Genomic DNA, 12,583 nt, shown 5'->3' with positions numbered 1-12,583 from the left:
TTCTTGAATTTAGTTCTAGTAATTCCTGAAAGTGTACTTTCCTTGACCATTTTCAGACTTGGATTTATCACTTAAAAATGAAAACATTTTATGATGGTTTTCATTCTTCTCTTAGTCTGCATTTTTCATTTTTTTTTTGTCACCACTAAGAAATTTAACTGCAAATCTACAAAACTTTAGAAAGGTATTTCTTCATTCTAAAAAATGAACTATACAAATATAAGACAGACATTAATACCAATGTATTAATTACCCCATACAATAAATGCTCATGTCAAGATTCTAAATTAATTTTTTCACTACATATTTTAAAGCACATAAATTAATTAAAGTAAAATTACCATCTTCTATTACTAAAAGTCAACAGCCACCCCCAAATCACTGAAATAGTAACAGAAGGAAATGACTGCATAATTTTAGAGTCCAACATCTAACCAGTATGAAATTCAGAGAAGCTTCTTATTGTGGTGGGAAGTCATTAATGAAGCTATGCTAAAAATAAATTATTATAAATGCTCAGCCATAGATGAGACATCAAAATCACTGCCTTCAAAGCTTAGGGTACATTCCTGGAGAGGGTGCAGCAAATTGTAAGGAACAGAGAAAGGGAGGCATGGTAAAGTGTCTCTGGACATGACATGGCTGTTTCACATTTAAACTCACTGAAGCTTTAGCTACCAAATTGATTTCTTAACAAGATCAATCCAGTTAAAAATTTCAGCATGTGTTATAGAGGCTTTCCTGAGGCTCCTATATCTGAGGAACTATTTATTAGTCATTGGTGGCTGCTGAGAGGGGGTATAGACAGTGATCTTTAGGGATTTTGACTACTAGTAGACTCCTCATATCTCAAATGGATTACTCTACCCCCATGTGCATACTGTAAGCACATACTGGACTCAATGAGTTAAAAATACATGTATAAAATTACGATAGCAGGATAAGAAATTGGGAGAGAAATGTGATAACAGGTTCCTTTTGGGAAAAGGAAAGAGAGAAATGAGGGTGGGTATGATCATGATACACTTCACGAATGCATGAAATTTTCAAAGAATAAATGAATTTTTAAATGTGATATTTATTGAATTCATTAACAATTCTTTATTGAGCCTATGGGATCTTTCATATATTCGACTTCTTTCACTGAAGGACTTTCAGGATCAAGCCAGGTGTTTTTACATAAGTATAGAGGTAAAAGTTCTAATTAATTTTTTTTTTGATTAGTGGAAGAGACAGATGGAATCATGAAGTCTGATATGTCACAAAACCACATCTGTTCTTGATTATTTTAACAGATTGTAAGTTGTTTCTTTCATATCTATTGAAAATTTAGTCAGAAGGTGCAATTACCACTATTCCTTTGTTAATTCATTAAAGTAATATTTATGGAGAATTTAATCAGTGACAAGCAGCTTCCAAAATATTGGACATACATCAGAGATAAACAAAGCATATTTCTTCTGTAATATAACTTATTCTATATATATAGTCTGTAAATAATAAATAATTAAAATTTATAGTGACAAAGAGCAAAAAAAGAACAAAAACAAAAACATGTTTATGACTAGAAGAGGGTAAACTTTTGTATGGAGCAAGGAAAAGAATATCACCTACAATTTCATTAGCCTTTTAAAAAACATTTCACCGAACTCTAGCATGAATTCTAACAACCTGCATCAGCGTTTCATTTCCAATGAAATTTACCTTCCCAGATAAACAAAGATAGCCTGAAAGAAAGGCCCTCTCCTGAACAAGATCATTTGAAGTTGGTATTCTTCATTATCTCTGAGTTTTCCAGAATGATAAATTCCATGTACCCTCCATTATAAGTTGCTTGAGTAATATCACTGCTTTGTTTCTGAGTTCCTTTTCTTATAAAAAAAATCATGGAAACAATTCCTAAATGAAGTGCTGACTTTCTGAATCTTGTCTACATACCTTTCCTATTGGTTTATATAAATCAACAAAATCTCACATAAAAAAGATTAAATTCCCGTAGAAAATACTTTATGAACTACATATAACACTTTATACTAATATATTTCCATCATTGTATAATATAGTAAGGATAGAGCAAATATATGTAGAAATATTCTTTACACTGTCAACAAATACAAATACCATCAAAATTAGAGTTAATTTATTTGAACAGTGAATAGTTCAGTATTGTATTTTCAGATAATCAGCTCTTAATCAATAACATTTTACAATTAATCATTGTGGTAAACAGTTTTGTTTATGTTGAGTTGATGTTGTTGTGCTTTAATTAAACACAATAGTTTATACGTTTTTGTCTCATTTTATATAATTAGACTACTCCTTTTTTGCCTCACTTATTAGTACCATGAATAAATAAAACAGGAGCAGCAGATTGGAAATTCTTTTAATATTTAACATTGTATTAGTTACTTTAATTTTGCTATGATAAAGATCAAGGCAAGGCAACATATAGAAAGAAAGATATATTTAGCCCCACTCTTCCAAAAGCAAAGGATTCTATAATGTTGGGAAAATATGACAACAGAAGACAGACAGAGTGGTAAGAAAAGCTGAAAGCTTATATCTTGAACCATAAGCAGGAAATAGAGAGAATGAACTCAAAATGGTGACAGTCTTTGGAAACCTTAAAACTGACACTCAGTGACATCCCTCCTCCAGCACGACTATACCTCCTGAGTTTTCTCAAAGACCAAAGAGTCAAGGGCCTGAGGCTATTTAGAATACATCATTCAAACATCTATAAGCACCATATATTTTTGGTGATGGTGTGTGTGTGTGTGTGTGTGTGTGTGTGTGTGTGTGTGCGTGTGTGTGTGTGCAGGGGGGGCATACATGTGTGTTCGTGCCAGTATACACACACAAGTGTGTATTAGTGTGTGCAGGCTTCACATTTACATCAGATGCCTTCCTGAATTGATCTCCATTTCAGTTACTGAGGCATAGTATCTTGCCAAACCTGGAACACTTTATTTTCAGCTAGTCTAGTTTCGCAGTGTGGCTCCTCATCCACCCCCAGCCTTGTGATTCTCTGTTTCTGCCTCCCTAGTTCTGTGAATACATGTGGTGACCATCTATGCCCAGCTTTTATAAAAGTGCTGGGAATTTGAGCTACATTTTTCATGCTTCCATTATAAGTGTTTTTACTCCTGGGAGATTCCTCCAGACCTTAAGCAATTTATCAATGCCATTAAATAGTTATTATCTGTCCAAAATATATATGGTTTTGAATATGTTATTTATTTATATTAGAGCATTAGTAGTAATAACAAAAGAAATGTACTAAATTTGAAAGTGATTTCTGTTAGGTCTTAACAATCTGTTTTAATGATTAAATTAAGAAAGTATTTGTATAATTTGTAATTGAGAAGTATATAATGGCACTGGAGAAATGTCTCAGCAATTAAAGGTAGGTGCTGTTCTCAATGAGAATCAAATTTTGATTCCTATCACCCATATCAAGTGGCTCACACTCACCTTCGACTCCCACTCTAGGGAGAAACCACACTCGTTTTTTGGCTTGTAGGACATGTAGCATTCACTCACACAGGTATGCATGCATACACATATAAAAATAATAAATATAAATCTTTGTAAAACTAAGTACATTGTAACAGTGTACTTTCATCTTACAATGCATCCAGACCAAACTGAGAACTATTATCTGGCTTTCCAATTTCAAATATGTTCTTTTTGGAAATGATTCAAATTTTTCTTCAATCTCTAACAATCTAGTAGACATAAACCCTAAACTAAATCTCATTAGAAAAAAAAAAGACACTAAGAAACAAAACAGTAAGATAGAGACTAAAGTTGAAAACAGTGTTTTAAATAAAATTAAACCTTAATTAAACAAGCCATGCCTCCAGCTGTTTGTCTATATTTACAGGCAAAATTGGTAGGGCAGACTTAAGATACTAAATTCAAAGGCTTATTTCACACATTATTCATTTCGCTGCCAAAAAGAGGACAGAAAACAAAATGAGGAAACAGATGTCCTTCCTAAGAACTCTTAAAGAAATAATTGCTGACTTCCCAAGCTATTAATACCATATTGACCTTATATTGTTTGAAAATGCTTACAATTAAAAGGTACATCATTTAAATGAAAATTCATGTCAAGTTTTCTAAAAATTTCTTTGTGTTCTTTTCCTGTTGTTTTTTTTGTATTTCACAAACTCAACATATCTAATTATATATATAAAATAAAGCAGAATAATTAAATTCACCCATTATTTAACAGCAAAAGGTGGCTTTTACTTTGTGAGGTGGTTTGAATAACAATGGTACACATAGGCTCATGGATTGGAATTTTAGGTCATCAGGAAGTGGAATTATTAGGATAGATGACTTTGTTGGTGTAGCTATAGCCTTTTTTGGCAGAAGTATGTTAATGGGGGTGAGCTCTCATGTTTTTAATGGTCAAGCCAGTCCCATTCCTCTTCCTGTCTCTCTTCCTGTTGCATGTAGAACTCTGTTTCTCCTTCAGCCACAGGTCTACCTGTGTGCCACCATGCTTTTTGTCATAATGGACTAAAATTCTGAGACCTTAAGCCAGCCCCAATTAAATGTTTGCCTTTATAAGAGCTGCTGTGGTTGTGGTGTCTCTTCACAGTCATAGAAATCCAAACTAAGACAGCTCATATGGAATCAGATTTCCACTTGGATTCGTTTGATTGCATCTTTTATTTTCTTTAGCACAGTAGTATTTGGTTTTCCCCTAGGTCCCTGTACTATCTACTCTCAGGTTATTAGTAACCTACGCAGAGTCAAATATTGTTTCCATCTCATGGTGTAGACCTGAAATCAAATCAGATGTTAGTTGGCCACAAATTTTCTGACATAATTGTACTAGCATGTCTTGCAGGGAGGACAACATAGCGGATCAAAGGACTTGTGGCTGGGTTGATCTATATATTTCTGTTTTGGCACACAATGTGCAGGGTACTTTTTATGTACCAAAAAAAGTTAGAGTGTAGGGAAAGATACTCTATATAGGTACCAGTTTGACATTTACATGTTCAATGGTTTGTGTGGGTGTTATCTTAAAAGATGGAGCCTTACTGTCAGTTTGTGCAGAGAAACCTGAAGTCTTGACAACCAATGTTTGATTTTTTCTTTTAGGGATTACTATGGAAGCCCTGCAGTCTGCAACTCAATTAGATGTACCCAACCCCTGGATTAGAAGCATCTTTGGGTGACAAGAGGTAGTCAGTTGAGACTCTATCTCTCTTATGATTTGGTGACTTCATTTTGATTGCCTTCATGTATGTATGTATGTATTTTAAGTAACTTCTACTGTATCACATTTCCATACTAACCCTGAAAAGACCTTCAATTTTAACTTTCTGTTCTCACAGTCCCTCCCTTATCTTCTTTTTCCCTGCCTTTCCACACTTAATCCTCCCATTCCAAATATCCAATCCGTCCATAAACAACCATTTGTATTTCCTCTTTGAAGAATTCTATTTATATCTGTACCCCATTTTTGAATCAGTTATATATTTTCTTGATATCTAAGGTTTTCTGATCTTTATATATTTTGGATATTAGCCCTGTATCAGATGTGGAGTTTATAAAAACCTTTTCCCATTCTTTGGCTGCTGCTTTGTCCAATGACAGTGCTCTTTGTTATATAGAAGCTTTTCAGTTTCATGAAGTCTCATTTATTAACTGTTGATTTTAGTGCATTTTTTGATGCTGTTCTGTTCAGGAAGTCTTCCTTTGTCAATGAGTTCCAGACTATTGCTCACTTTCCTTTCTATTAGGATCAGTGCTGTTGGATTATGCTCTAGTCCTTGATCTATTTGAGTATTGTGTAGGGTGATAATACGGATTTATCTTCATTCAGTCATCAGGTTGACCAACATGATTTGTTGAAGTTGCTGGTTTATTCCAGTGAGTATCTATGGTTTATCAAAATTCATGTGCCCTTGGGTATATAGATTTGTGTCTTTGTCTTCAATTCAATTCCATTGATTGATATCTGTTTTTGTCCCTGTTCAATGCAGTTTTCATTTCTATATATCTGTGGTACAACTTAAAATTGAGAATGGAGATACTGCCAACAGTTTATTTTTATTATTATTCAGGCTTTTTTTTTAAAGCTATCCAGGGTTTCCACTTGAAGTTGAAAATTGTAATTTCAAGATCTGTGAAGAATGGTGTTTGAATTCTAATGGAGATTTTCAATAAACTATAGATTGCTTTTGGTAGGATGGCCATCTTGACTGAGGTAATCCTACCAATCCCTGTCCATAGGAGATCTTTCTATCTGATATCTTCTTCAATGATTCCAAGTACTTTGCTGAAAGTATTTGTCAGCTGAGGTAGTTTACAGGCCTAATTTTTAAGGTCACTTATGTATTATTGTATCATCTGCAAATACTACAAATACAAAAAAAAATGCTGTGTCTTTTTCCTTTCCAAGTTGTATTCACTGGATCTCCTTGAGTGTCATTATTAGTCTAGCTAAGACTTCTAGTTCTATTCTCAATAGACAGGGAGAAAGTGGACAGCCTTTTCTTGTCCCTGATTTTAGTGCAATTGCTTTGAGTTTCTCTCTATGTACATTGATGTTGTCTTTTTGTTGTTGTTGTTCAATGGAAAAGCTGTTTTATTGGGGGTTGTAGACAGAAAATAAAAGCAACAATCTATGGAAAGTGCATTTTTTAACCCTCACAAATCTGCTCAGATGATTAGAATGGATGCAGGCTTCTGCATATGAGAAGACAAGGCTCCAGATCAGTGAGCATAGAGCTCCACCCACCAACAGTCACTACTTTGCCATTATCCTCTGTAATATAACATATAGTCTTTCATTGCCTGGAGAAGCTTGTCCACGGTACCAAATCAATGGTCACTGGGGACTGGAGCTAATGCCAAATAAAGATGTGGCCTTTATCTCAAGACACACATACAAGAATGTGCTCCACTGCTCTGACAGCAAACACCAGTGGCTGCAGCTTCTGGGTGTCCAATTTCCTGTATCCAGTAGATATGAAAGACCCACAACGTGAGGACTCCCCCATGTTCTGACTCCAGAGAGGTGACACCCCAAATGACTCACAAGAAATGGTCTTGGTGCAAACTGTAAGAGGTTTATTCAGGAAAGACCAGTACACTGGGAACAACTCTTATTCCACGCAGGGGTAGAGGAATAGACAACAAGCTCAAGGGGTAAGGGATTTATAAAGACACAAAAATCACAAACACCTGGCATTGGGCTATAGAAAGGCAAAAACTACAAACACCTGGCAAAAGCACAAACACCTGGCAACCTGGAACAAAGGGGCTATTTTGGACACAGGTACAGGGGCTTAAATAATTTTTACTCTCTGTCAGGATCTTTTAGATAAAGCTAAAGGACCTTCCACTGATGAGTCCTGCTGTGGTACACTGCTCCTTCGCTGCCCACAGCTCAGTTATCTAATGGTGACTAAATACAAGGAACCAGAAGCAGGTCAGAACACATACACCATCTGTCAGGTTGAATGCCAATACCACCATCTTGGAGCAAAGCAGGACTGGACTGCAATCCAGAGGCATTATGCAAGGAAGTTAGTTCTTCAAGTGTGAAAGCCTTCTAGAAACAAACAAAAAATGCAGGCACATGGGCATCTATTGCCTAGAAATCATCTGGTTGGCTGAACAAAAACCATATGTATTTCCAGCATTTTTAAATCTAAATAGCTATTTTCCTCTCTTTGAAATACCAGGGAGCAAACCCAGGACCTCACGCACACTAAGCGTGTACTCTACCACTGAGCTACATCTCTAGCCCTCAGTGAATTTTAAGATGAGGCTGGATGTTTTTTTGTACATTGCCTCCTACCTATGAGCTAGCTCTACTTCAGGCCTGCAACATGATTCTCATTTCCTACACAAAGGTCCCTGAGCCCGGGAGTGGGGGTGTTCCAGTGACACAGTTCATTAGTTCACAGTCCTTTGGGGGCCATCAGTGGTCAGGTACAAGTATAGAGGGGGTTGAGGTAGAAACAAGGACAAAGAGGATCTGCCTTGTCTCGGGACAAACAAGGGTTGGGGTATGGCAAAAACAAGAATATATTTACTGGTACTCTGCTAAAAAAAAAATCAAATTATACAATTTATCACTTGTCATTGTTATACCAACATAAAAAAAAAACATTTCAAACAAAGTATGGCTTTGACAATCCTGATGAAATTTCTGAGAGTTCGCCATTTACAAATACATAAATATGTGCATGTATTTTTTACAGTAGTCCTGGAAGAATGAAGACTTCTTTGAAGCCTTGTCCTGTCCCCATTCTATTCCAGGTGTCTCTATGCTTCAAATATCAAGAATCTCGAGAGCTGCCAATGTTCAGTCATCTTCACCCTGGCCTCCTTTCTAAGTCTGTCCCCAGGGTGGAACTGTGGAGATCTGCCTTAGCTTTGATGCTTTTTCATTAGTTCAGTTCTGGTTGTAAACTGTTGAAGGTCTTCCACTCTAATCCCATCAGCCATTTCTATCACCTTATTCAGAAGGTCTTTATTGTAACTGCAAGCCAGGAAGATGAAGTTGGCCCAGACCATGGATAAGGACAGCAGCTGGTCCAGGCAACCGGCATCTGGTGGGGGTCTCAGTAGTCAGGCAGGTGGTGCAGGATGAACTCCATGTGTGCTTTCCATTGCTTCTTGATCTCCCAGTTTGAACAAAACTGCTTGGCAAAGTCTGTGGCCTGCCAGAAACTTCTGGAAACTAGCTTCTCCACCGCAGCGGTGGCTCCTGCTGCCGCAGCCACTGCTACCACCAAGCTGATGTTGACTTTGCACTTGTGGTAAATTGCCTATATTGTGTGTCCTCCTAATCTCTCCAGAACTATTTTATTCTCCCAAACAATATATACCAAGTGTAGTACTCCCTCCTTCCACACCTCCCATCTCCATGCCACCTCCCATTTTCCTTCTCCATTTCCATTCAGAAAAGAGCAGGCCTCCCAGGGATACAAACCTAACATGTCATAAGACACAATAATACTAGGTACAAATCTTCATATAAAGACTGGGCACGGCCACCCTGTAACTTGGGGGCGGGGCAGGGAAAGTTTCCAAGAGCAGGTGAAGGAGATACCTCCAATCCCTCTGTTAGAAGACCCACAAAACCATCAAGTTAACATAGTATAATATCCAGTGTAGACCCTTACATGTTCCATTACTGCTGCTTCAGTCTCTCTCAGCTCCTATGAGCCCTGCCTAGTTGACTCTGCACACCATGTTCTCCTGGAGTCCTCAACTAAAATAATTCCGTCCCGTTTTTGTCAGGGTTCCCTGAGCTCCAAGTGGAAAGACCCATCAGAGATCTTACAAATTGGACTTTCTCTGCACCTAATGTTTGACTTTGGGTCTCTGCATCTGTTCTCATCATATCTGGAAAGAAGCCTCTCAGATGACAATTGTATGAAGCACTGACCTTAAGTATAGCATAATATCATTAGGAATCATTTTTCTTGAAATTTTTTTCTATTCTAGATCTTTGGGCTATTCAGCCTCCTGCTCCTGGTCGTGTAAACAGTGTCAGCATGGGATCCCTCTCTGGCATGGGTGTGAAATTAGTCCAGTTATTGGCTGGTCATTCCTACACATTCTGTGCCTCCATTATGCCAGCATATCTAGTAGGCAGGATAGATTTGAATTCAAAGATTTTGTGGCTGAGTTTGTGTCCTAGTCCCATCACTGAGAGCCTTTTCTGGTTACAGAACATGGTATGTTAAGGCTCCATATCCTCCACTTCTTGGAACCCTTGCTAGGGTCACCCTCATTGAATTCTGTGAGTTCTAATTGCACTAGGTTGTCCTCCAAATACTTCTCTATTAAGGTCTTCTCTCCCTGTACTTTCTGCTTCCATCACCCCCTGCACACCTGTTACATCCTGTTCCCATATCAGCACTTACCCCAAGTCCACCTGCAAAATCTATTCTATTTCACTTTTCCAGGGAGATCTGTGCATCCATTTGAGAGCTCTCATTGTTACTTGGCCTGTCTAGGTCTGTGGGTTGTAGCATGATTATCATTTACTTAATAGCTAATATCCACTTATAAGTGAGTTCATATAATGATTGCCTTTCTAAAACTGGAATACCCCACTTATGATGATTTTTGTCTAGTTTCATCCATTTACCTGCAAATTTTATGATGACATATTTTCTAACACCTGAATGATACTCCATTGTGTAACTGTACCACATTTTGATTATACATTCTTCAGCTGAAGAACATCTAAGTTGTTTCTACTTTACACTTTTGTTTTATTAAGAATAAAGATGCTATGGACATTGTTGAGCAAGTGCCTTTGTGGTAGGATGGAGCCCCCTTTGGGCATATGCCCAGGAGTGGTATAGCTGGATCTTGAGGTAGATTGATTCCCAATTTTCTGAGGAACAATCACATTGATTTCCATACTGGCTATACAAGTTTGCACCCCCACAAGCAACAGAGGAATGTTTTCCTTTGAACATTTCTTTAAGTGTTTCTCATCCATCTGAAATTCCTCTGTTTAGAGCTATACCTCATTTTTAATAAGATTATTTAATTGGTCGATGTCTACTTTTGTGTATTCTTTTATATATGTTTAATATTAGCCCTCTTTCAGATGTAGAGTTAGTGAAAATCTTTAACTATTCTGTATGCTGCAAGTTTGTCCTAATACGTGTGTGCTTTGCCTTACAGGAGCCTTTCAGTTTCATGAGGTTCCATTTGCTAATTGTTGATCTTAGTACCTGAACTATTATTATTCTGTTTAGGAACTTCTCTCTTGTGACTATGCATTAAAAACTATTTCCCACTTTCGCTTCTATGAGGTTTAGTGAATTTATTTTATGTTGAGGTCCTTGATCCATTTGGATTTGAGTTTTGTACTAGGTGATGGATATGGATATTTGCATCCTTCTACATGGAAACATCCAGTTAGACCAGCACCGTTTACTGAAGATTTTTCCTTCCTTCCTTCCTTCCTTCTTTTTTTCTTCCTTCCTTCCTTCCTTCCTTCCTTCCTTCCTTCCTTCCTTCCTTCCTTTCTCTCTCTTTCCTTCCATTCTTCATTCCTTCCTTCTTTCCATCCTGCCTTCCTTCTTTCCTTCCTTCTTTATTTTTATTCAATTATTAATTTCTAGCTTCTTTATAAAAAAATAAGGCACTCATAGGTATGGGGATTTATGTCTGGGTCTTCATTTGGATTTCTTTGATCAATGAGTCTGCTTTTATGCCATGCAATTTTTATTTTGATACATCTGTAGTACAAGTTGAAATTAGGGATTATTATATTGCCATAATTTCTTTTGTTCAGAAATGTTTTAATTATTCTGTGACTTTTTCCATAGGAAGTTGAGCATTATCCTTTTTTTGAAATTTTCTTTTTTAATTATTATTTTCTTTATTTACATTTTAAATGCTATCCTGAAAGTTCCCTATACCCCTGCCCCCACCCCTGATCCCCAACCTACCCACTCCCACTACTTGGCCCAGGCCTTCCCTTGTGCTGGGTCATATAAATTTTACAAGACCAAGGGGCCTCTATTCCCAGTGAGAGCATTATCCTTTTAAGGTCTGTAAATATTGTGTTGAAATTTTGGTAGCTATTGAATTGAACTGTACATTGATGCTACCTATCATAGACAGATGAATAGATAAATAGATAGATAGATAGATAGATAGATAGAAGTATAGTTACATGTATAAGTATAGATATGGTAGATAACATTGCTCAACATATTTATGCTAAATCAAGACTTAATGTCTGAAATGAAGTATATTTGGTGGATGATCTTTCTTATTTGTTCTTTGCTTCATTTTGCAGTGCTTTTGTTAGGAATTATTACATCAAACTTTGTAAAGTAAATTGGTTTGAAATTCTTCTTTGTTACGTCCTTATATGATTTGGGAATCAGGGAAAACATGGCCTTATAAAAATGAATTATACAATGTTCCTTCTGGTTCTATCTTGTGTAATAATTTGAGAAAATTAACTTTTCTTTAAAACCTGGTAGAATATTTCACTACAACATGTTCTTGGCCTTGATAATAGTTTATGTTTTGTGCAGTGGGAGTTAAATCTACCAGAAAATATTTTGTTACTTCCATTATATTCATGCCACGATAGAGCATGCATAGTCATTTCTAGCACTATGAAAGCCATCCAGTAAGGATAAAGTTTCCAAGTCAGTATTAGGTACACATACACACACACACACACACACACACACACACACACACACACACACACACGCACATGCACATGCACACGCACACGTATATAGAAGGAGGAGGGAGAACTACATACTATACCAATTCTTTTTTTTTATTAGATATTTTCTTTATTTACATTTCAAATGCTATCCCAAAAGTTCCCTATACCCTTTCCCTGCCCCTGCTCCCCTACGCACCCACTCCCACTTCTTGGCCCTGACCTTCCCCTGTGCTGGGTCATACATATAAAGTTTGCAAGACCAAGGGGCCTCTCTTCCCAATGATGGCAGATTAGGCCATCTTCTGCTACATATGCAGCTAGAGACACAAGCTCAGGGGGTACTGGTTAGTTCATATTGTTTTTCCACCTACCCTTCAGCTC

The 12,583-nt window shown here is 36.9% G+C and overlaps 1 pseudogene; it reads right to left on the bottom strand.

Annotated features, from left to right (window-relative positions):
- Positions 1-8,325: 8,325 nt before the first annotated feature.
- On the bottom strand, positions 8,326-10,187 carry LOC110314467 (annotated as a pseudogene).
- Between the last annotated feature and the right edge of the window lie 2,396 nt (positions 10,188-12,583).

Source organism: Mus pahari, chromosome X (genome assembly GCF_900095145.1).
Source record: "Mus pahari chromosome X, PAHARI_EIJ_v1.1, whole genome shotgun sequence".
Classification (NCBI taxonomy): Eukaryota; Metazoa; Chordata; class Mammalia; order Rodentia; family Muridae; genus Mus; species Mus pahari.
The sequence above is the reverse complement of the archived record's forward strand: the minus strand, read 5'-3'. Positions and strand labels throughout refer to the sequence as shown.